This window comes from Mus pahari, chromosome 4 (assembly GCF_900095145.1).
Source record: "Mus pahari chromosome 4, PAHARI_EIJ_v1.1, whole genome shotgun sequence".
Lineage (NCBI taxonomy): Eukaryota > Metazoa > Chordata > Mammalia > Rodentia > Muridae > Mus > Mus pahari.
The window spans coordinates 19,241,396-19,267,714 of NC_034593.1; the positions used below are offsets into that span (position 1 = coordinate 19,241,396).

General features: G+C 35.6%; 1 protein-coding gene across 1 annotated transcript in view; it reads right to left on the reverse strand.

Annotated features, from left to right (window-relative positions):
* The window catches only part of Naaladl2 (N-acetylated alpha-linked acidic dipeptidase like 2), a 686,844-nt gene that overhangs the window by 257,543 nt on the left and 402,982 nt on the right, over window positions 1–26,319 (reverse strand). The gene's annotated exons all lie outside the window — the stretch shown is intronic.

Consider the following 26,319-nt stretch of genomic DNA (forward strand, 5'->3'; position numbering starts at 1 on the left):
ATATATATATATATATATATATATATATATATATATATATATATTTCTTTTTACTCAAAGGCTGTTTGTTGACTTTTCCTTCAAGAAGAAGGAGGAGAAGGAGGAGAAAAGAAAGAACTCAGAGAGCAATAATAATTCACACAAACAAATCTTATGATTTAAATGTGATCTCATATTATAGGGAATAGACAACATGGCTCACTGGTTAAGAGCACTTGCTAGTCTCGCAGAGGATCTGTGTTTCATTCCTGTGGCATACCTATGACTTCAATTTCAGAGAATCCAAAGCCCTCTTCCAGCTTCCATGGCCATATACAGACACACAGGTTCACATAAATAAAATTAAACATTTTTAAAGAAAAATTTATAAATCTATATTTAAACAATACATAAATAGTATACTCTGTAGAAAATATCCAAAACTGTATACTGCAAAAAATATTTTCTCACTATAAAATATTCTATCATGTTTTTACTATCCTATTACTTCTGAATCTATGTTAATATAAAATTAAAACATTGGTGATTCTATGAGCTTAAAGGTGTTTTAAAGGGGCTCTTACTCCCATAGTAAAAAAGCTGATCCAGTGTCTGAAATGCTGAGATTCAGTGTGATTTAGCTGTGAGGACTGTCCTATATCTAGCCTAAAGTGGGAACAGAAAATTCCAGTGTCGCTTTAATTACTAGTGGAAATCCTGCCTATGTGAAAATATGTCCAGTGGAAATAATTATAAGAGTGGAACTGTATTTTCAGGAGTCAAATAGGGTTTCTTGGGTCTGGACCATTGCCTTTCCACTGAGGTTTATAACCAGTCTCTTAGACTCTCTGAGCAATCAGTAGAAAAGCTTTGCAGGCTTCACAGATGGGAACAATCAGCAAGAATATGGGTATACATTATATTAAATCCCTCGAACTGATGTCTCCAGTAAAAAAAACAAAAAACAAAAAACAACAACAACCAAAAAAAAAAAAAAACAGTTTTCAAAAACAGATGTGAAAATCATGCAAAGGAAAAGGTGCTGGGATTAGCAGGAAACAGTTTTATTAAATGAATCTCTATTTTCTTTAATTGATTACTCCAACTGGAATAATAAACAGCCTATTGGGGAAAAAAGAGAAGGCACAAAGAGACACCATCACTGCCATAATAATGAGAGGCGGGGAAGTGACAGAATGTGTTTAGATATCATATATAGCTTCATTAATCACTTGTCAAAGATGATCCAAATCAAATGTGTACAACCACACGTTCTTTTCAAATAAGATGAATTACCTTTGAAAAGTAAGTAATGTCTAAAATAGAAATAAATGACAGCTATGCATTGACAAAACAAAGATTTACTTTTGAATCTTTTGTCGAATATGGAAATATAAGCCAATATTATTTTAACAAAGAAAACTGCTGGAATGGAAAATATAGTGATTATCATCAATAGCATTTTAAAAATTTCAAGAACTATTAGATATGTTGTACAAAATATATTGATATGTACAATATTTTGTGGAAAATGTCACATATTTAATTTTGGTATAACAGTTTGGTTAATTTCATTTGGGAGTATTCTTAAGTAAAATTTTCATTTAAGTATTTTGTCTCTTTTTATCAGATCTATAATTTGGATAGAATATGTAAAATATTTATGTCATAATCACTACAATGGATTTATTAATAATAGTACTTATACCTTAGTGGTGATTTCAGGATTATAATAAATATAGATTAAATATCTCATAAAGCAGGTAAAGAAACATGCTTTGCTGCAAATGTTTTAATCATCAAGAAAAGAAGGGGCTTGGAATGAAGGGTCAGCAATTAAGATCATTTGTTGATCTTAAAGAGGATCAATTAGGCTTCTCAGCACTCATACAACTGCTTAAGACCACCAGCATCTCCAAGGTCATAGTATTCCATGCCTTCTAGCCCCTGCAGGCATTGACATTCATGTTCTCCATGTACACATGCTTAAGGATACACACTTCTAACATCCTTTCACCCACCTACACAAATAGAACTTAAAGTAGTATTGAAGATCTGACCCATACATCTTTCACAAAACTTCATATTTTTCACACAAAATGAAAAAGGAAACATGATTTATGACTTAAAATGGGTTTCCAGAGTCCATAGTGCTTCATGCTAATATTTCGTTGCATTCAGCCTGCTGTGCTGGACAAATTTTGTTGATCTTGTTTTAAATAGTGTCTTCCTATATAACTCGTTCTGTCAATATATGAAGGTGAGTGGGAGTTCTCATAAGGAACTAATAATGAATTTCTCTCTTTATTCAAATATTCCGGAGAGGTTGCTAGGCTCTCCCTCACCCATTCTGGTGTATGTTGTGCTCAGAAGTCTTACTGTTTACCATTTTAGTATATCAGCCTCCATTCTTTTTTGGCCCCTTCAGTTAAGTCTTTCTGTGAATTACTTTAGTCTATCCTATCTGTGTTTTATCTTCTTGGCCAAATCCCCACCACTATGAGATTCAATGATTGTATTACCTTCCTGCTCATCCCTTGCTTGTGCTATAGATAACAAACACATAGCAAAATTTTGTTTAAATCCTTTACTTAAGCATCAAACAAGTGAACTACTTTATGCTCAGATTGATCAGACTTAATGGATCTGGAACAACACTATTCTTGTTCATGAAACTGAGCCTTTATAAGTTTGGTTCAGCATTTATTAAACTAAAAAGTCATTGGATATAGTATTTTTATTTAATTTATGAATTGAGTTGTTTCAGGATGAAAAACACACAATAATAAATATTTAACAGAAAATAATGCTAAATGTTTTACATGCCAGATACGAGATGCTCTCAACAGCTCACTTCTTATTAAACAACCAAAGAAATAACAGTATTATTCAAGCTGAAACTGGTCTACAGACACCACAGAGTGGAATAACTTAATGATGAAAACAACCGAAAAGGCCCACACAGACACTGAGGAAACCAGTAATTCCTTGACAATGCTGAAAGTGTTTCTAGTCATAAGTTTGTGGTTTAGAAATTTACTATATGCAGACTTGTAAATTTAACATATTCTCAAATACCTTAAAACTAACTTCACTAATAAGGGCTGCCAGTGCATAAATGATTAGCTAATCCATCATTGTTTGGATCATTGTACTTGGATTAGGGGATTTCCTTTTAATGCTAGTTTCTTGCTGCTTACATTCTTATTAGCTGGATTCTAGCTGGGTGAGTTCATAGAAGTCCTATAAACTCTCTGATCCTGTTTTTCTTTCTGGTAAATGAATATAAAAATACCTGCTTTGTTCTCGCACACAATGTGGCTAAAAGAACCCACTTGGATTTTGAAACTTCTTAACATCAGTGGCTATATAAATGCTTTGAGATTTTTATTGCTGCTAATACTATTATTGTTATGTTTATAAGAAAGTCACATACTGGGCTGGAAAGATGGCTCAGCAGTAAAGAGCATTTGCTGCTCTGAGAGAGGATCTCTGTTCACATAGTGACTCATAAACAGTATAAGTTCTAGGAGACTCAGTGCCCTCTCTTGGTTTTGGCAGGCATCAGGTACATATGTGATGCACATATACTCATGCACGCAAAACTTTCAAGCATATAAAATAAAACTAATTTTTAAAATGCCGAATCTTCACAGAGTTACATGATTTTTATTAGGTATTAATTTCTTTGAACAGAGGCATTCAAGGCTACATGGCTGAATGGATAAATACCAGAGGAATTTCAGCTTAGAATAGGCCAATTTTTCTCAACTTTCTTAATTATTTGACCAATTAATATACAACTTATAATAACTTTTATAGCAAGGATATAGTAATGCATAATGCAATAATTGTAGCATTTCAATAGGATAACATATACTTATTGAGAACCATGGGACAGAATAGATTTTACTTGAAAGGTTAGGTTTTTAATGATGTCTAGACACATCCATTTTCCTTATTTCTCATGACTTTGAGCTGACACCATCTAAGGGATATTGACATTTGTTAGTTGTTGAATCCTGGAAATTCACAGGTAGATACCAAAGCCAACAAATCAATGCTACTTTTGTATTATGAATCCTCTATACGACTACACATTAAGATGAGTAATTTGCTTAATTACGAGATTATGGAGATTACCTTGAAGATCCTATGCTTCATATATCAATCCTATACTTGTAATGCTTCATATATCAATCCTATACTTGTAATGCTTCATATATCAATCCTATACTGTACTCAAAGCAAACATTTCTCTGCCTTGAAATGTCTTTCATCATCCTTTGAATCCATAACACAGACAATATTGGACTTTGTCTGAGCTCCAGACAGAGAGAATAAGAATATATATAAAACAGTAAATGAGTTCTCTTTCAAAGTTAAATATTACATGTAACATTGATGAAATTATACACATACAGAGAATCTCTGGTTGTAAATATGAGGGAAAAATAAATGCAATATCACAAATGACTTTAAATGGTGCTAAGATAAACAACCCTAAAGAATATAAGAGGTGATAGATGTACAATAAGAAATTTAAATTCCCACAGTCCTCTCATACACATTCCTCAGGTGGATTACTTTTAGTAGCTCACAAGAAATATAACACATTTCTGAGAATATCAAGTCAACAAGTAAGTTCAACTGACATACAAATATCTCTGAGTTAAAGTGTTTGTATCATATTTTGTAGAGCATGCATAAATGTTGGAGACTAACTATATAAGTGTGGAAATACCGAACAGTTATTTGTAGTGTGTGTTCTTTTTTCTGAAAACTATGTGAGCTCATCTGTCAGTCCCTGGAACACCATGTACACTTATACATTCTAACATTATAGTGACAAAAGAGATGCTCATTTGAGATAGAGACCACTTGCACACTGTGATTGCCCCAAGGCTGTGCATTTAAGGCTACTGCACTGACAGTGACAGATACTAAGATTCCTCTGCTCCTCCATAGTTGACATAAAACTTTTGTTGATATTACAAATTGTCAATGATAGGCTTTTCCTTTTTTCATGCAGAGATTACCAATGAGCAAATATATTGGCCCTAGGGATTTTGAAAAGGAAAAACAACAACTACAAGTTGGACTTCATTATACTCTTTAGAGATTAGAAAGAGAAAAAAAAATCAACCGAAAGCAGATTTATTAGTTGTGTTTTTGTTTTGTTTTGTTTTGTTTTGTTTGTTCGTTGACTAGAAATGGAGATTCTAGAGACAGAAGGTGGGATTTTGGAAGATAACTCTTTCTGTCTCTACAAGCTTGTTCTCCTGTTGCCATCTAAAGACATGGCAGACACCCATCCTCTACTTCCATATTCTCTCACTTTTTCTTGGCATTAACCATAAAATTATTTCCTCTGTCTTATGGTTTGATATATGATATCTCTACTGTTTTTGAGATTAATTTTATTTCTAAATGTATCTTCTTTCTTTAAATTAAAATGTGACACTGAGATTGAGGGCTTCTCTTGTAAAGGTTGCCCCTATCTACCATATGGCATTAGCATTCATTTATTCCTGAGCTCCATATTAACACATTCCAGGCTGCTTCTCCAACAGCTCACATTATGACAATCAGCAAAGCCTGTGCACTCTGCTCTTAAACAACATCCTTATTCCAAACCATTATAACTTTTATAAAACAAAAGAGGAGAACAGGGGTTTTAATGTTTTATGTTTAATTTTAGTATCAGTGCATAAAACAAATCACTTGGGGATAGAAAGACTGCTCAGAAGTAAAGATAACCAGCTGTTCTTAAAGAAGACCTATATTGCATTCCCTGCACCCATATGGCTCTTCTCTGGGCACCAGACATACATGTTATATAGATACATGTGATTAAGTCGTTCTATGCTCAAGATAGAAATGTAAAGAAATCTCTAGTGGAATATTATCACAAACTTAAAATGCAAATGTCAAAATTAACAAATATTTCAATATAGAAAATACATTACCACAGTAAAAAATGTAATCTAATGGCAATATCTAATTATTCCCATATAGCTCTATCATCCATATGTTAGTTAACCAGGAATTATTTAATATCTAATGTGGGTATCAACCATGCATTACTTAACATGGCATTTTGATATTGTTCAGAAACTTTCATCCATTATTACCGCTATTATCTATTTCATCTTCCATTTCCCAAGAGGAGTTAATCAAACTTAATGACAATGACATCATTCTGATGGAGCTTTTAAATACTTTCCTCGTAAATGGGTTCCAGAAAACCACTATATTCAGCTTGATTTTCAGATCTCACTCTTCCCAATATAAATTTATTGTTACTTCCTTTTATATGGATATTTATGTATGTAGAAAGCATCAGTCATCATATAGAAGCTAATAAGTAGACACAGAAATGACCAGATTTCAAGCATTGATTCTTATCAGAAGAATTTTCCCCCAATTCTGTATGTGCTGGACATAGTCCTTTGGATGATTAGAAATCATCAAAGAATAAACTTGTTAGCTACTACTTCTCTTTTAATAATACATCGTTGATGTATGATGCGTCCTCTTTATAAAAATATGTCAAGACCATCCAATAAGGTAAGGCTTTTGGTATCTGAAATTTCACTTTGCAAAAGCACAAGGTCTATTTTTCATGACTCTGTATCTTTTAAGTCAGTTCTCAATTATACCTGTTTTAAGATTTTGATATATAATAATTTTAAAATTGTTACTATGCTTTGAATCTTAAATAATGCCATTTGTATAAACATTTGCACTGAAACATATGCGTAAAAGTAAGTATAATCATGAATGCCATTTCAAATTGCCTTACACTTTTTGTGCTCATAAATAAAAATAAACCTTCTTGTAATTAATAGTTATTCTTCTCACATGCACACAAAACAAAACAAGCTCTCTATAGCTATGGTGACACAGTAAATTGGCAATTTCATAAGCCATCTTCTCTATTTTACTGATTCATTTTAATGTATGAAATATATATTTGAGACACAGTGATATTCAAAGTAAAATGTGGCTTGGGATCAAACCAATCTGGTCTAACATTGCAACTAAAGTTTATAGCCATTAAAAAGTGATGGAGTCTCGCTGAGCCTGATTTCTCTCATATACAGGAACTACAATAGTGCCCATTTCATGAGCTTTTTATTGAGACAAGTGTGTCAGTCACTTCAACTAGTATCTGTCTCTTCATGGTCATCCAATAAATACAACACTTTATTTTTGACAAAATAATTTGAGTAAACAGCAGAGATATGCATCAAAATATTAGTCTATATTTAGAGCTTTTCTTTATATAACCATATACATGCTGATCTGTCAAGTCTATTAGTTTATTATTTATATTGTAACAATTGAAAAATGTGATTACTCTTGCTGAAAAGAAAGCCTTTCCATATTTGTCACCTTCACTCTTCATGACACTCTCTAATTAAAAGAATACGGTTTTGCCTAGGCAGGTGAGAAAACTAGTCATTGGCTAAGTAATTTATTGTGGTCATAAAAGCTGTTAATGTCAACTACTGAGTTTAAACAAAATTTCCCTTTCAATGTATTTTCAACATATTCCATCACATTCCCCCCACCAATATTATTTTGTAGATGAAGTGGATCAGAATGAAACAAATAATTTTTAAAGCCTACAGTATCATTGTAAAATCTCACCAACATTGATTGTCTGAACATGACCTGAGGAGGAATAGCAGCAAGAGACACATTAGCAGCAGCAGAGGAAAGCACAATTGGCCTCAACACTACACAACGAACTACAAGAAACTGAAGATTGTTTGGAGCAGAAGAAATTATCTCTCTTACAGAAGTGCACACTAATTAGTTATTCCGTACCAGACGGTCAGCCCTGAAACATACATTCCAGTAGTATTGCTTTCACAGAGAAGCCTGCATTTATGTGTTTGGGGATATATATGTTACTATATAAAAATAAATATATATGTATATATGTATATATAAAAAGAAGCTATGCATTTAGAAGAGAGCAAGGAGGAATACATAAGGGTTTTATAGAAAGGAAATGAAAAAGGGAAATAGTATAATTCTATTATAATCTCAAAACCTAAAAAGAAATAATTTGAAAATCCTGCTCAAATATTTTCTAGATGTGTGGCCAATTATTTCTGACCTTTTATTATATGCATCCTTCATAGGTATTATATTATTGTTTGGCTTTGTGAAAACATAAAGCTAAAATTTGAAGCTAATGATATTTGTTTTAAACCCGGTGTATCTATGATTGTGAAGAGTATGAAATGCTGGGGCTCTGTCACCAAGTGCACAGTCTGGATTATGGTAATAAGTTTGACATGTGCCATTGCCATTAACTACAGTGGGACTCAGTGTGGCTCCACACAAACGAGTAAGAGTAGATTTCTCATTAGTGTAGAAAATAAAATGAAACAGTATTTATATATTTAAAATTCTGTATTTAATGTCATTTCATGGACTAAGAAGGATAAAAACTAAATTCTGATGATCACTTTACTAAGGAATAGATGACTCCATTTTCTAACTTTAAAATACACGTTCTTTCAATATGAAGAGTCCCTTTTTCTCTTGATCTTATTATCTCTTTTGTATCCTTGAAGATGTAACTTAAATTATCATGTAACATTGCATACTTCTCAATGACTGGGAGAAAAGAGGCAGGGGTGAAATTTCAGGTAGAGGCATACTGTGTGTGGCTGGTCACATGTGGGTATGGTAGATGGGCCTTATAAACATGGAGATTGTAACTTTGGTCAACCATGTGCTCTCTGTTAAATAAATTCAGAATAAAAACTCTCATGAAGAGTAGCAGGGGAGTAAATAAGAATGTAGTTAACTCAAGACACAAGAACACAAGCAAAAGAAAGAGAGGCAAGAGGCTCCTGGATGTCAGTCAAGCTGATTTGATTAAAATGAGTCCCTTCATCCCACACATTTTAAAACACATTTTACAAGTTTAACCAACTCAACTGCTATTATAACCAAATAATTCTTTAAATAGAAAAACATTTTAAAATGAGAATGCTTTGGTTATCTCTCAGCAATTAATTATCTTTTCTGTATAATAAACCATCGATATGGCAAGTGATACTGCACAGTTGTGATTCTAGATGTGGATTCTGACTAGCTTAACAACTTGTCATATTTCAGATTTTCTGAACTAGATTGCAGAGTCAGTGAACAACCTGGCTGTAGTCAAGAGATAATTTTTTTCCCCAAGTACTTTCTGGAAAGTGTTCTTATCATAAGGGAAAAGTCCTTAAAATACTATCATTTTTACATTTTTGAAGTTTGTGAATAGAAATGTAAAATTGAAACCTACTGTTAAGAAAACTTACAATGAAAAACAAAATAAACAGAAAACAAAGACAACCGACTGTCACAGAGCTAAGAGTGAACATAATAATGAAGGCACTGCTTCGTGCTGTCTCCTTGCCTAACTGCCTCTGAATCAGTTGATCTCCTTAATCACTTACTAAGTAATTCCATTTGTGCTCTCTGTCATTTGCAAGAAGTGAAAAAGACAAAGCTGTCAAAGCGAAGCATTTTGACACATGCCTGTCACACCAGCATCCTGATTCTGAGGAAGCCGGGCCAGCCTGGGATGCATAGGTGGACCCAGTCTCTAAGCAAAAGAACAAAACTAACCCAAACCAAAATGCTTGCTCGGGATGGGGATGGTCCTAGTCTCAGGCACCAGCACCAAAAAGGAGAAACTAGGCAATGAAAGTAGCGATTTCTTCTTCTTCTTCTTCTTCTTCTTCTTCTTCTTCTTCTTCTTCTTCTTCTTCTTCTTCTTCTTCTTCTTCTTCTTCTTCTTCTTCTTCTTCTTCTTNTCTTCTTCTTCTTCTTCTTCTTCTTCTTCTTCTTCTTCTTCTTCTTCTTCTTCTTCTTTTATTAGATAGTTTCTTCATTTTCATTTCAAATGCTATCCCAAAAGTCCCCTATACCCTAAACCTGCCCTGCTCCCCAATGCACCCACTCCCATTTCCTGGCCTTGGCATTCCCCTGTACTGGGCATATAATCTCCTCAAGACCAAGGGCCTTGCCTCCCATTGATGGCCAACTATGACATCCTCTGCTGCACATGCAACTTGAGATAAATTCTCTGGGGCGTACTGGTTAGTTCATATTGCTGTTCCTCCTATAGGGTTGAAGACCCCTTTAGCTCCTTGGGTACTTTCTATAGATCCTTCTTTAGGGACCCTGTGTTACATCCAATAGGTGACTGTGACCATCCACTTCTGAACTTGCCAGGCATTGGCATAGCCTCACAAGGGTCCTGTCAGCAAAATCTTGCTGGCATATGCAATAGTGTCTGGGTTTGGTGGTTGTTTATAGGATGGATCCCCCCCCAGGTGGGGCAGTCTCTGGATGGTCCTTCCTTTCTTCTCAGCTCTGAACTTTGTCTCTCTAACTCCTTCTAAGGGTATTTTGTTCCCCATTCTAAGAAAGAACGAAGTATTCACACTTTGGTATTCCTTCTTGAGTTTCATGTATTTTGCAAATTGTATCTTGGTTATTCTAAATTTCTGGGCTAATATCCACTTATCAGTGAGTGCATATCATGTGTGTTCTTTTGTGATTGGGTTATCTCACTCAGGATGATATCCTCCAGATGCATCCATATAAGAATTTCATAAATCCATTGTTTTTAATAGCTGAGTATTATTCCATTGTGTAAATGTACCACAGTTTCCGTATCCATTCCTCTATTGAGGGACATCTGGGTTCTTTCCAGCTTCTGGTTATTATAAATAAGGCTGCTATGAACATAGTAGAGCCTATGTCCTTATTACAAGTTGGAACATCTTCTGGGTATATGCCTAGGAGAGGTATGCTGGATCTTCCAGTAGTACTATGTCCAATTTTCTGAGGAACGGCCAGACTGATTTCCAGAGTGGCTGTACCATCTCGCAATCCCACCAGCAATGGAGGAGTGTTCNTCTTTCTCCACATCATCACCAGAATCTGCTGTCACCTGATTTTTTTTTTTTTTTCATCTTAGCCATTCTGACTGGTGTGAGGTAGCAACTCCGGGTTGTTTTGATTTTCATTTCTCTGATTACTAAGGATGTTGAAAATATTTTAAGGTGCTTCTCAGCCATTCGGTATTCCTCAGTTTATAATTCTTTGGTTAGCCTTGTACCCCAATTTTAATGTGGCTATTTGGTTTTCTGGAGTCCAGCTTCTTGTGTTCTTTGTATATATTAGTCCCCTATCAAATTTAGGATTGGTAATGATCCTTCCCCAATCTGTTTGTAGCAATTCATTCTTGGAGATTGGTTGTTACAAAGGAGCCGATATATTTTTTCCAGCTGGGCTGAAGAAATGGCTCTGTGGTTAAGAAAGCAGAGTGTTCATTGAAAGAACCAGGGTTCTGTTCCCAGGACTCCATTTGAGTGGCACACCAACACCTATAACTCATAATTTCCTTCACCCACACATGCACATACCTGCACACTGGCACATACACAAATGCACACACACACAAACAAACACACACACACAAATATATATATATATATATATATATATATATATATATATATATGGAATTAGCAATAATAAAATTAATATTTAGAATCCACAGTTTCTAAAATAATATTATTTTGTGAGAAATAAACTTTAGATTGATTTCCTTTTCTACGTTTTAAATTTTGTCAAGTGTGAGAGTATATCAAATAAAAGAGAAGAAATCAGTGATTTTTTTCTTTATTTCAGAAATATATTTGCATAACTTTTAAATGGTACCCCTCTTTCTCAAAATCACTTTATAATGATCTTCATCCCATAGAGATAGTTTATAGAATTTGTCCATTATCAGTTATGCTATATACATAATTGAAAGCATTGTAATAAGACTGTATATTTGTTTTTCCACATTTTGAATGTGAACATTTTAATGTCTACCAGCTTTTAATTATCCCTAAAGTATATGGGAAAAAATATTTGATTGAAAATACCTGTAAATTTAGATAATTAATATATTGTTTAGATTTAAATATAATTATATCATTATTCACCTTCACCTTTGTGCCTACAACCCCTCCTATTCATGTCACAATCCTCTTCCTTTTGAAATTCATGGCTTCTTCTTTACTATCAACACACTTACACACACATACACACACACACTCCTAAATATATAAATACAACCTGCTCAGTCTATAGGCTATTTACACTCAGAGCTAACCGCTTCACGTTGGATAACCAATTTGCAGGTTCATCAAAGAGGAAGGTTATTTCTTCTGCTCTTAGCATTCCTTAATTACATGTAATTCTTTGTCTAAGGTTGAGTTGTCATGAGTTTTCTCATTTTCATGTTAGTATGTCTATTGGCGCTCTGCTTGTTCAGGTCTTATTTAGGCAGCCATGTTATTGAGTCTTAATTGGCAAGTCTCTAAATGGACTTAAGTTCCATTCAAAAGGAGGGAAATCTTATCTGGAACTGGGGATATAGTCAATACCACAGAACTAATGTGATCTTTGAGGAGAACCTACGCTGCAAGTTTGCTGGGCATCCATCCCCCCACCTCCACCCTTCTTAGTAGATCAGAGAAATTGAAAGCCTTTCTAGAAATACTAGAGAAGACAGATTCAAAACAAACCACTGGTGTAAGAGATTGAATTTTCTCTGTTTAAAGAATGACCCCTTTAAAGAACCTGAGAAGGAAAGATAGTTTATATGAAATGGACTTTTGGGATAGCATTTGAAATGTAAATGAAGAAAATATCTAATAAAAATTATTTAAATAAAAAAAGAAATGTTTTTGCCTGCTTCTAACAGTAATTCCTGGGTACAGGTTATGATGAAAATAAAAGAGAAAAATCAATGAATTTCTCAATGAAAACAGTCTGTTTGTGTTTCGAAGATCTGAATTTTGATCTTTGGAATAAATATTTGAATCAGCGAATTTCATGTCTTGACACTAGGTGCTAAGACATAAACTTAAGTGCAACTTTTGGAGTTCACAATGCATGCTCTCACTTGGGTAAACACACACACACACACACACACACACAAAGAGAGAGAGAAACACACACACAAGAGACATACAGACAAAGAAATAGAGACTGGGAAAGAGGGGAGAGAGGAAGGAGGAGGGAAAGGGAGGGAGGGAGGAAGAGGTGGAACCTGGTGACCAACCTTCGCCATGTGAAGTCCACTACTCTAGAATACTTTGGTTTTCACTACTTAGTGGGAACGTAAGTATCTCACAGCCATTGAACTGGCTCAGCAGGTAAAGTGCTTGTGGTATCACCCTGGTGACCTGAATTTGATCTCTGAACCTCATGTGGAAAGAAAGAACTGCTACCTTAAAAATGCCTCCACTTTTGCACAGTGGCACCAGGTGTCATAATTTACACCAACAAATATCATACAGACATACATAAAAGTAAGCAAGTAACACAAAGTGTCTTTTGAAATGTAAGGATTCTTTAAGGAGAAGAATACAGACATATATAACAAAACAAAAATGAAAATCATACATATTCTTCTCAGGATTCACAGTTTCTGTATACCTAAGGTTTCAAGCATCTGATGTGCAGCAATAGATTACACATCTTTGAGTTAAACCTCAGGAATATCTGTTTCCTACATCTGACCTACACACACAGCTCAGTGTTTCTCAGGGATAGATGGTGAGATTGTGGCCGATCATTAACAGAGCGCTCAAATGAGAGCAGATGCTGCTTTCAGCAAAAGTGACCCTATGATAAACATCAAAATAACTTGGATTATTGATTTTTCTTAGTCAAAGTAAGAAGTATTTTAAATATTAAAAACCCGAGGATATCTGTGGGGGGTTGGTTCTACTTTTAGTCGGGAATCTGCATGTCCAGACACTGAAGGTCCTTGTCCTTGGTTTTTTGACCTGTCAATAAAGGTGCCAACAGCCGATGGTTGGGCACAGGGTAGGGCACTTAGATTTGCACTGGTAGGATGCCAGAGAGAATCGCCAGGATTGGTAGAAGAAGGGGGCCCAGCAGTAGCAAGAAAAAAAGCCAACCAGCCATGGAAGTTTTCAGGTTAAGTGGCCACTGACCACTTCCCTGATTGGGCCTGGGGTGGCAGCAGAAGGCTTAGAAGTACTCTGCCTTTGAGGAAGCCAGAGCATTTTAAAATTAATTGACCTGTTTGTGTATGCGTGTGCATGTGCATGTGCGTGTGTGTGTGTGTGTGTGTGTGTGTGTGTGTGTGTGTGTGCGCGCGCGCGCGCGCGCGCGCGTGTGCGTATTCGTGTGTTTATTTTCCATTCACAGATGAGAGGCAGCTCCTCGACCAGTGCGCACATGAAATCAGTCAGGAGCGCAAAGCAGTGCAGCCAAAAGTCTCCGCATCAGATGCAGATAATTAGATACTGAGAGGAGTCAGATGTTACACAACAAAAGATAAAATATTTACTTAATTTTGCAGTAGACAGGTCCATATCCAAGCCCATACAGGATGCACTAACTGGACTCAGTGAGCTCAAAGGGGCAAAGAGACAACACAAGGTAGGAGGGAAATGTGCTGAGCCAAGTAGGGCTCTAATGTACCTGGAGGAGGCAGCAAAGGAGAAATGTGACCAATAAAATACTCTGGGAACATGCATGCAATGCTCCAGGAATAAATATACAATATAATTAGAAGTATACACTAATAAAAAGTTATGTTATTTTTTAGAAGGGCCATTGAGAAACTGTTACGCAGCCAACGCTCTTCTGCTTCCAGGTTTCCATGTCTGTCTAGAGAAATCATTTAGGAATGCTGCTGTCATTAAGTGTGTGGCTTCGACAGGACTTGTTGCTTATCATCTTTATCTTTGTAGGACTATGTGTGATTTGTTCTGAGAACTCCTAGCACACCTCTTTTCACCTCTTCCCTGAGAATGGTGCATCACACAACACTTCCCTTCCATAGCTTTGCTAGGAATTTTGCTCCACATGCCATCGGCTGTTCCAAAGATCATACCTGATATGCCACGTGACAGTGAGTGAGCCCTATGACTTTAACCTAGGTTGCAGAGGCTAATTTTTCTCTTAGTATGTATGCTACTTCTGGAATTGATAATATGGTTTATATGCTACTGAAACAAATGTATTCAACAAATATCTTTCAATTTATACAACATGTCAGTCATGATGAAAGCCACCAGCAAACACTTTATGGTGCAAAGGTAATAAATATATGAATAAATTTTATTTAACAAAATGAGTACAAAGAAGAAAATAAACCTAATATATAAACATACAGTATTTTCAAATTGCTACAATTTAGCCTATAAACTTTGACAGCTTGATCAGTTTTTTTCTTTTTTCTTTTTAAGGTCACTAAATTTCAATAAAATCTTTATATCAGGTTCTTAAAGGATATAATTTATGAAAGACATTAAAAACTTCTAATGTAAAAAAAATCAAAGAAGTTTATTACACTTATACTACCTGTGATTTTCTTAGAAAAAATATAGTGCTAACTATATTCTCCCTTTCTTTTTTTTCCAACTTTTATTAGGTATTTACTTCATTTACATTTTAAATGCTATCCCCAAAGTCCCCTATAACCTCCCCCCCACTCCCCTACCCATCCCTCCCCCCTTCTTGGTCCTGGTGTTCCCCTGTTCTGGGGCATATAAAGCTTGCAAGACCAAGGGGCCTCTCTTCCCAATGATGGCAGACTAGACCATCTTCTGCTACATATGCAGCTAGAGACATGAGCTCTGGGGGTACTGGTTAGTGCATATTGTTGTTGCACCTACAGGGTTGCAGACCCCTTCAGCTCCTTGGGTACTTTCTCTAGCTCCTCTATTAGGGGCCCTGTGTTCCATCCTATAGCTGACTGTGAGCATCCACTTCTGTGTTTGCCAGGCACTGTCATAGCCTCACAAGAGACAGCTATATCAGGGTCCTTTCAGTAAAATCTTGCTGGTGTATGCAATAGTGTCTGCGTTTGGTGGCTGTATATACATTTCTTATAGCTACTTTGAATGTTCCAGAAACTGAGTACTTTACAGAAATATTGTCCTATTACAGTAAGTTCTAGAGGTTACAAGGCTGTTTAGTTTCAGTATAAATGTTGTTCCATCAACTATTTCTGGCTCCTGGGGAGGGACTGCAGTTCTTTGCTTTCCCTAGTTTGTATAAACATAATTCTAGTATTAGTCTTTCATTATGTCCTTATGTGCCTCTGTGGGGTTACTGGAAACAGAAATCATTAGTCATTTCTTCAGAACCTACTCAAACTAATAATATAATCTTGACTTGACACTATTTTCTTTCCACCTGAATACCAGGCTTGTAAGTTAGGCCTGGTGCAGATCTTCCTGGAGGATACAGCTCCACCAATAACATCCTACCAAGGGGTAATTTTTAACCACACATTCTCAGAATAAAACACGATGCTTGGGCTGGAGAGATGGCTCAGCGGTTAAGAGCAATGACTGCTCTTCTGAAGGTCCGGAGTTCAAATCCCAGCAACCACATGGTGGCTCACAACCATCCGTAATGAGATCTGATGTCCTCTTCTGGAGTATCTGAAGACAGCTACAGTGTACTAACATATAATAATAAATAAATCTTTAAAAAAAAAAAAAAAAAAAAAAAAAAAAAAAAAAAAAAAAAGTGGAATTAGACCCTCCATCTCTATATGGCATTATTTCTAAATAGGAGGCTATTTAGATTCTCTCTCTCTCTCTCTCTCTCTCTCTCTCTCTCTCTCTCTCTCTCTATCTTATCTATCTATCTATCTATCTATCTATCTATCTATATATTATCAATACTTTGAAACAGGTTATGTCTAATTTACTTTTGCTCAGCAGTTTAATTAACTGGTGTAGTCTAGAGCTGACGGGTGACTGTATTAGCCTCTTCTTTGATTGATAGCCACCCTCATTTTACCCCCAAATGACCAGCAGCTATCATACAATTTTATATTTCTCGTAATTCCAATTTAATTGCCATTGGGAGGTCTTGATTATATGTTTAGTTCTTGTTTGGTTTTGTTCTTTTGTTTGTTTGTTTGTTTGTTTTTTTGTTTTCTTTTGGCACAACAGTAAATTGAAAAAAAAAAAAAAAGAAAAGAAAAGAAAAGAAAAATCTCTATTTTTGGCCTGTTTAACAACATACTTTCTAGTATCTCTCATTTGTTCTTTTAGTCTATGAGAAAAATGTGTAATTACTTTTTTGGAAGTGAATCAGCCATCTTGTCTCTACAGATTCCCTCTCCGAAGCTCTGTGTCCTGACTACTCCCCCTATATTCCAGATCACACAGTTTGAGACTTTGCTCCATTTCTTCTGGACATATTTTCCATCCTGAATTCTAATCTTTAACATGCCAGAAAATTCTCCTGAGGTGCTATGACAAATATAATAGGGCAAAGAAGATACAATTTCTGTTTTTTTGTTCAATTTTTTGTTTAGCTCTGAGCTGAAATAAATGATCTCTTCCTTGAACTGATTTGTTGGGTGTTTTATCATAGCAACAGGAAAAGAGGAAATGGTAATAAGTAATTTAGATATTAATTCTTACGAAAGTATAACTGGGTGTTGTCACTGTTATTATTCTTTGTTTGTTTGCACAGACTGTCTTTAAAATATCTGTTTATAGAAGGAAAATCTTAAACTCCTGATTCTCCTGAATTCTGGTATTAGAGTAATGTATCACTCTGCCTAGCTAAGAATCACCATTTAAAGAAACATAATTTATTTAAAATTATACCTATTAACCTACGTCTATATAAATTGAAGTTATACTTTGAGGCCTTCCTATTTCTTATGGTACTACCGGGATCTCTCCTGTTGTTTGACTCCATTTACCTTTAGGTCACTCTCCTCCCTATATCCTTCTGTGAAGACAATATTTCACGCAACCTGCATATTAATGAGGAAGAAAAGAAAAAAAAAAAAAAAACCTCAAACTCATCAACCATCTTAGAGCTGGCAGAGTGCTACTGTGGACTTTAATACCGAGATAAAGATATATAAAATGAGAGCTGACAGGATGCTGCTGCAGAGTTTAATACTGAGATAAAGATATATAAATTATGAAAAGAGTTTGCCCTCCAATGGAACAGAAAAAAGTGAAACTATGGAAATTCATGTACCTTATAGAAAATATTACATTCTCTTTCATAACATTATAGTACATGGCTTATGAGTGTTAGTGTTACTGTTCATGTACTAGGCACTTATATTTGGAAGTAATGAGTAGATATGTATGCAAATAGATGTATGTGAAAGAAGCAAATAGCTATGAGCATTTATTAAGGAAATAATTGAATTACAAGCATCATAGAGGTATTAAATTATCACACTGGAGTTACCACATTAATCTTCTCATGACCCCACTCAACTGAAAGTCATTTGTCTTGCTCCAGTAAAAGCATGACATGGAGGGCACTTGTAAAGTCTCATAATCAATGTGTTTCAAAGCAGCAAGCTACCTGTTCAATGAAATCCATATAGATTGTATTTTGGTTGATTCCTTTCTCTCCGCTTGTCCTAAACCTAGCCTTGTTTCTCTAATTTGCATGCTTGATTGCTTATCCACTTAGAAATGCAGGTGCCTGTGTTATCATCTATTATAGATTCCTCTGCTAACCCTTCTGTGTGACCCTGACATTCCAAGAACCAATTCTTTAACTGTTGGCTTCTATTGTCCATTCTCCTGAAGCTTTGAGAAAGCAGGCTGATATTCTCTACTGTCTATAGCCTGTACATCCTGCTTTCCATTGTTGAAACAGCAAAATTAATAATATTTCTAATTTATAGTAAATAATTAATATACATTAATAATTAATAACTGATACATTTTATAATACTTATAATTAAAGTATTTGAAAACAGATTAAATCAATTGGTTTTTGTTTTTTTTGTTTTTTGTTTTTTGTTTTTTGGTCTGTTTTGTTTTGTTTTGTTTTGTTTTATTTGTTTCCAGACAGGATTTCTCTGGGTAGTCCTGGCTGTCCTGGAACTCACTCTGTAGACCAGGCTGACCTCGAACTCAGAAATCTGCCTGCCTCTGCCTCCCAAATCAATTGCTTTTCACAAGCTTATTTAAAATAAGTCAGGTTTCTCCACAGTGCTGCTCATCATGAACAAAATTAAGCTGTTTTATCAAAATAAATAAACACATTCCAATATTTCAACCATTTCTAGAAAACCATTCCTAGAAAGGATCAAAGACCCTTTACACCTGACCTTTCCTGTAGCCACTGACACAAAGTTATTGAGCATGTGCAAGTGTAGTAAAAATCTATAGTTAAATCTTATACTTTATTTAATTTTCAATCAAGTTTACTCTTACATTTTTCTCATGAGTAGTTGCTCTACTATTGAGCAATTCAGTATTATAATGGTTAATGTTAGTGATCATCTTCATAGAATCTTGAAAGAGGCACCTGGAAAGGGAGTATGTGAGAGAGTTTGTCTGGATCAGGATACCCTTCAGTGTCTTTAACTGAGGTGGGATGGTCCATCTAATTGTAGGCTGAACCTTTTCTTTGGCCAGAGTTGTATGAAATGAAAAGAATCAATGGAATATCAGCCTTCACTGTTTTATTTTTTCTTCTGACATTGAATATAATATGACCAGCTTCTTCAGACTACTGTTGTATTGACATCTTCACCATAAAATGCAAGTGAAACTAATCCCCTTCTATCCTAAACTTTTCCAGCTCATGGGCTTCCCTCCACCCAGCTTTTCATTCCTATATAACTCTGCCATTTCGGCCATTGGGTCTCTTTCTTTCTTTCTTTCTTTCTTTCTTTCTTTCTTTCTTTCTTTCTTTCTTTCTTTCTTTCTTTCTTTCTTTTTTCAATTTTTTATTAGATATTTACTTCATTTACATTTCAAATGCTATCCTGAAAGTCCCCTATACCCTCCCAACCCCTGCTCCCCTACCCATTCACTCCCACTTCTTGGCCCTGGCATTCCCCTGTACTGGGGCATATAAAGTTTGCAAGACCAAGGGGCCTCTCTTCCCAATGATGGCTGAATAGGCCCTCTTCTGCTACATATGCAGCTAGAGACATGAGCTCTGGTGGTACTGGGTAGTTCATATTGTTGTTCCACCTATAGGGTTGCAGACCCCTTCAGCTCCTTGGGTACTTTCTCTAGCTCCTCGATTGGGGACCCTATGATCCATCCAATAGCTGAGTGTGAGAATCCACATCTGTATTTGCCAGGCACTGGCATAGCCTCACAAGAGACAGCTATATCAGGGGTCCTTTCAGCAAAATCTTGCTGGCATGTGCAATAATGTCTGTGTTTGGTGGCTGATTATGAGATGAACCCCCAGGTGGGGAAGTTTCTGGATGGTCCATCCTTTCGTCTCAGCTCAAAACTTTGCCTCTGTAAATCCTTATATGAGTGTTTTGTTCCCAATTCTAAGAAGGGGCAAAGTGTCCATACTTTGGTCTTCGTTCTTCTTGAGTTTCATGTGTTTTGCAAATTGTATCATGGATATTCTAAGTTTCTGGGCTAATATCCACTTATAAGTGAGTTCATATCATCTGAGTTCTTTTGTGATTGAATTACCTTACTCAGGATGATACCCTCCAGATCCATCCATTTGCCTAGGAATTTCATAAATTCATTGTTTTCAATAGCTGAGTAGTACTCCATTGTGTAAATGTACCACATTTTCTATATCCATTCCTCTGTTGAGGGACATTTGGGTTCTTTCCAGCTTCTGACAATTATAAATGAGGCTGCTATGAACATAGTGGAGCATGTGTTCTTATTCCCAGTTGGAACATCTTCTGGATATATGCCAAGGAGAGGTATTGCTGGGTCTGCTGGTAGTACTATGTCCAGTTTTCTGAGGAACTGCCAGATTGATTTCCAGAGTGGTTGTGCAAGCTTGCAATCCCACCAACAATGGAGGAGTGTTCCTCTTTCTCCACATCCTCGCCAGCATCTGCTGTCACATGAATTTTTTGATCTTAGCCATTCTGACTGGTGTGAGGTGGAATCTCAGCATTGTTTTGATTTGCATTTCCCTGATGATTAAGGATGTTGAACATTTTCTGAAGTGCTTCTCAGCCATTTGCTATTCCCCAGTTGAGAATTCTTTGTTTAGCTCTGTGCCCCATTTTTTAATTAGATTATTTGGTTTTCTGGAGTCCATCTTCTTGAGTTCTTTATATATGTTGAATATTAGTCCCCTATCTGATTTATGATTGGTTGAGATCCTTTCCCAATCTGTTGGTGGCCTTTTTGTCTTACTGACAGTGTCTTTTGTCTTACAGAAGCGTTGCAATTTTATGAGGTCCCATATGTCAATTCTTGATCTTATAACACAAGCCATTATTTTTTCCCCTGTGCCCATATCTTTGAGGCTTTTCCCCAGTTTCTCCTCTACAAGTTTCAGTGTCTCTGGTTTTATATGGAGTTCGTTGATCCACTTAGACTTGACCTTACTACTAGGAGATAAGAATGGATCAATTTGCATTCTTCTACATGATAACTGCCAGTTGTGCCAGCACCATTTGTTGAAAATGCTGTCTTTTTTCCACTGGGTGGTTTTAGTTCCCTTGTCAAATATAAAGTGACTGTAGCTGTGTGGTTTTCTTTCCGAGTCTTCAATTCTATTCCATTGGTTTACCTCTCTGTTGCTATACCAGTACCATGAAGTTTTTACCACAATTGCTCTGCAGTACAGCTTAAGGTCAAGTATGGTGATTCCCCCAGAGATTCTTTTATCACTGGGAAGAGTTTCTGCTATCCTAGGTTTTTTTTGTAATTCCAGATGAATTTACAAATTGCCCTTTCTAATTCGTTGGAGAATTGAGTTGGGAATTTGATAGGGATTGCATTGAATCTATAGATTGCGTTCAGCAAGATAGCAATTTTTACTATATTGATCCTGCCAATCCATGAACTTGGGAGATCGTTCCATCTTCTGAGATCTTCTTTGATTTCTTTCTTCTTAGACTTGAAGTTCTTATCATACAGATCTTTCACTTCCTTAGTTAGAGTCACACCAAAGTATTTTACATTATTTGTGACTATTGTGAAGGGTATTATATCCCTAATTTCTTTCTCATTATGTTCATGTGTAGAGAAAGGACACTGATTTGTTTGAGTTAATTTTATATCTAGCTACTGCACTGAAACTGCTTATCAGGTTTAAGATTTCTCTGGTGGAATTTTTAGGGTCACTTGTATATACTCTCATATCATCCGCAAATAGTGATATTTTGAATTCTTCCTTTCCAATTTGTATCCCCTTGACCTCCTTTTGTTTTCGAATTGCTNTGGCTAGGACTTCAAGTACCATATTGAATAGGTAGTGAGAAAGTGGACATCCTTGTCTAGTCCCTGATTTTAGTGGGATTGCTTCGAGTTTTTCTCCATTTACTTTGATGTTGGCTACTGGTTTTCTGTAGATTGCTTTTATTATGTTTAGGTAGGGGTCTTGAATTCCTGATTTTTCCAAGACTTTTATCATGAAAGGGTGTTGGATTTTGTCAAATACATTCTCAGCTTCTAAGGAGATGAGCATCTGTGGATTTTGTCTTTGAATTTGTTTATATAGTGTATTACATTGATAGATTTCCATATATTAAACCATCCCTGCATTCCTGGAATGAAGCCTATTTGGTCATTTGGATGATTTTTTTGATGAGTTCTTGGATTGAGTTTGCGAGGATTTTTGTTTGCATCGATCTTCATAAGGGAAATTGGTCTGAAGTTCTCTTTATTTGTTAGATCATTGTGTGTTTTAGGTATCAGCATAATTGTGGCTTCATAGAATGAATTGGGTAGAGTACCTTCTCTTTCTATTTTGTGGAATAGTTAGAGAAAAACTGGAATTAGGTCTTCATTGAAGGTCTGATAGAACTCTGCACTAAACCCATCTGATCCTGGGNATTTTTTGGTTGGGAGACTATTAATGACTGCTTCTATTTTTTTAGGGGATATAGGACTTTTTAGGTCATTAACCTGATCCTGATTTAACTTTGGAACCTGGTATCTGTCTAGAAATTTGTCCATTTCATCCAGGTTTTCCAGTTTTGTTGAGTATAGCCTTTTGTAGAAGGACCTGATGGTGTTTTGGATTTCCTCAGGATCTGTTGTTATGTCTCCACTTTCATTTCTGATTTTGTTAATTAGGATGCTGTCCCTGTGCCCTCTAGTGAGTCTGGCTAAGGGTTTATCTAGCTTGTTGATTTTCTCAAAGAACCAGCTCCAGGTTTGGTTGGTTCTTTGAATAGTTCTTTTTGTTTCCACTTGGTTGATTTCGCCCCTGAGTTTGATTATTTCCTGCCATCTACTCCTCTTGGATGAATTTGCTTCCTTTTGTTCTAGAGCTTTTAGGTGTGCTGTCAAGCTGCTAGTGTATGCTTTCCCTAGTTTCTTTTTGGAGGCACTCAGAGGTATGTGTTTTCCTCTTAGGAATGCTTTCATTGTGTCCCATAAGTTTGGGTAGGTTGTGGCTTCATTTTCATTAAACTCTAAAACGTCTTTAATTTCTTTCTATATTTCTTCCTTGACCAAGGTATCATTGAGGAGAGTGTTGTTCAGTTTCTAAGTGAATGTTGGCTTTGTATCTTGTTTTCTTATTTATTTCTTAGTTCTCTTGGATCCTCTCTCTTGGCTCTGTCTCCTCTTTGACTTCTCTTCTCTTCCTCTTTTACACCTCACAATCCCTTCTCATGAGCTGGTTCAGTCTACTGGAGATATTCAGTCCACTACTTTCTTTCACCTTCCAGATGCCTGTGCACTATCTCTCTCATATTTATAATAAAATCTTCCTCTACCTTAGAGCGATCAGGTTATGTCCTCCAAAGAGGATCATATTACAACAAAATGAAGAGAAATAGCGACAGATAAAGACTGTGTTATTTATTTCTCAACATACTTTATCATCGTTTGATCTCAAGGACTGTTCCTGGCTCAAAGACTATGTTCCATTAATAATGTTTATTAAATGTATTAGGGCATGAATTATAACTGTACACTATCTGGTTAGCTTTTTAATGTTCTAAAACTGAAATAATAAGCATGTGGAAACTAGGACAGAGCATTGATCTCAGAACAGTGTGTTCAATAAGTAATAAGCACATATATATTTTATTTTAACTCCCTGTAGAGTTGCTTCTGAGTGTGTCCTTTCCCCCTTTGCAATGCATACTGGGAAATCTGAACAATAGATTAACTCTACAAACTAGACAATGGCACTTCAACTTTGAATTTGAAAGAATGGAGAAGGAGTGACTGCTGATAAGAAAAGAAAAGAAAGAAAGAAAGAAAGAAACAAACAAACAAAAAGGAACAACTAAAAACAAATGCTTGCCTCTTCTGGCCACCATTTCAATGCCTATCAGGGAAGACTGATCAAAGGAGATGCATAAGAATCAGGTACTCTATTTTTTCAAAGATGTGATAATAACATCACATTTGGAAGAGTGGTAGTCCTCTCAAGAAAATTGTCCAACTGTTCAGCCACCCCTCTCACATTTTTAACACACTGACACCACCATCAACTCTTGCTTATTTTCTGTGTTCTGCCTTTCACATTATAAAAATAATTACAATAAAGCAGATTCCTCATCACTGCTAAATCATATTTTTTCTCTTTGCATAAAGAATACTAAATTGATTTGTGCTTTGTTGTTTGTTTTGTTTTTGTTTGTTTTGAGTTTTGTCTTTTTTAAAAAAACTTTAAGTTGGAAGCTGGACATGGTGGTATAAATGTTTGATCCTAGCACTTGAAAGGCAGAGCTAGGCAGATCTCTGTGAGTTCAAAGTCAGTCTCACCTGCACATAGAATTCTGACCTTCTAGTGGTACAAAGTGAGACCCTACCTCAAACAAAAACATTTACAATGAGGAAACAAGAGCCCTGTGCAAAGTTATCATTGCTACATAAGTACATTGGACTAACGAACAATTATTTTAAAGTTCATTTGTTGTTGTTTTTGCTGTTTTTGAAGATGAACATAATACTGATATTATATAATAGCCTCTACATTGATTTAGGAAAATTAACATTTAATAAAGGGTCAAATTTCTTCATGGAAATTACCACAAAGCTTAAAGAAATTGTTATCAGTGGATGGGAAACATTGATGGAAACTTGAAACAGAAAGGTGAACAATTCAGGGTAATATGTGATTATATCAATGACTGTTTTCACTAGATTACTGATATTTATAATTTCCTACTGTGTTTGAATTATTATTTTGTAAAAAATCAATGTCTATCCTTGAAAAAATGTGGTATGCTTATGGTTCTGTTAGTCTGCATGAACTAAATCAACCTGAAATTATCTTCATTCCTTAGTTTTATTAAGTTTGTATTTGATTAAAATCTGTGATGATAATGGGCAAGAGGCCTCTTTAGTAGTTCTCAACAGTTTTCATAAATGAGTCCTGAAGATTAGTGACTGAAAAAAAAATAGATAGCCAGGTTTTTCATAGAGACAGAGACTAGAATTCAAGGTCAATGAGTTTCTCATTTGGATTCTCTAAAGGGCTTTCTCCTTTGCTTGTATATGAAAAACATCACTTTCCTGCTTTGTCCTCTGCAGCCTTTCCTCTATCTGTGTGCATGCATCCTTCTGATCCCCCTTTTTAATTCAAAATTATTCTCATTAGAACATCAGTCAGAATAGATTAGGACTGAACCTAAAAGTTCCATGAAACCTATGAGCTTTCTGAAAGTCTTATCTCCAAATACATTTGTATTTTGAAATACAGGGATAAGTTAGGGTATGAGTACAGATGAACTGCAGTTTAGCCTTGAACTATTCTCAGTTTAAGACACTAGATCATGGTAAATTTGGACGACTAGGCATCATCTAAGGAAACGTGATTGGCCACCTAAGCAGGTGGTCACAAGGCGTTTTACTATAATCAATTATTTTTCTCATTTTGGTAAGAAATACTCAAACACAGTAACTTAAGGGAAAACAGTGTTATTCTTGTTTGCTATTTGAAAAATATAGAGTTTATTATGGGAGAGGAAGTCATGGTTACAGGTCAGTAAAAGAACTAATCATTCTGGTTCAGAGAAATGAGAGAGAGAGAGAGAGAGAGAGAGAGAGAGAGAGAGAGAGAGAGAGAGAGAGAGAGAAATGCTGCTACTCAGAATCCTTTCTTTTGTAAATAGCCCATGGAAGAAGTATCCATGTACAATTATGGTAGATACACCCTTGTCAGTTAACATCAACACAGGCGTATACAGATGCATATCTTCTAGTCGATTTTAAACCAACCACACTGAAAATCACCCACCATAGTGATAGTAGCCAAAATCACAATATACTTTTAAACCTATAATTTTAATTTTTTGCGGGATAGAAATTTTGATTATATGAGCCTAGTGCTTCTTTTTTTTTTCTTCCTTTTTTTTTT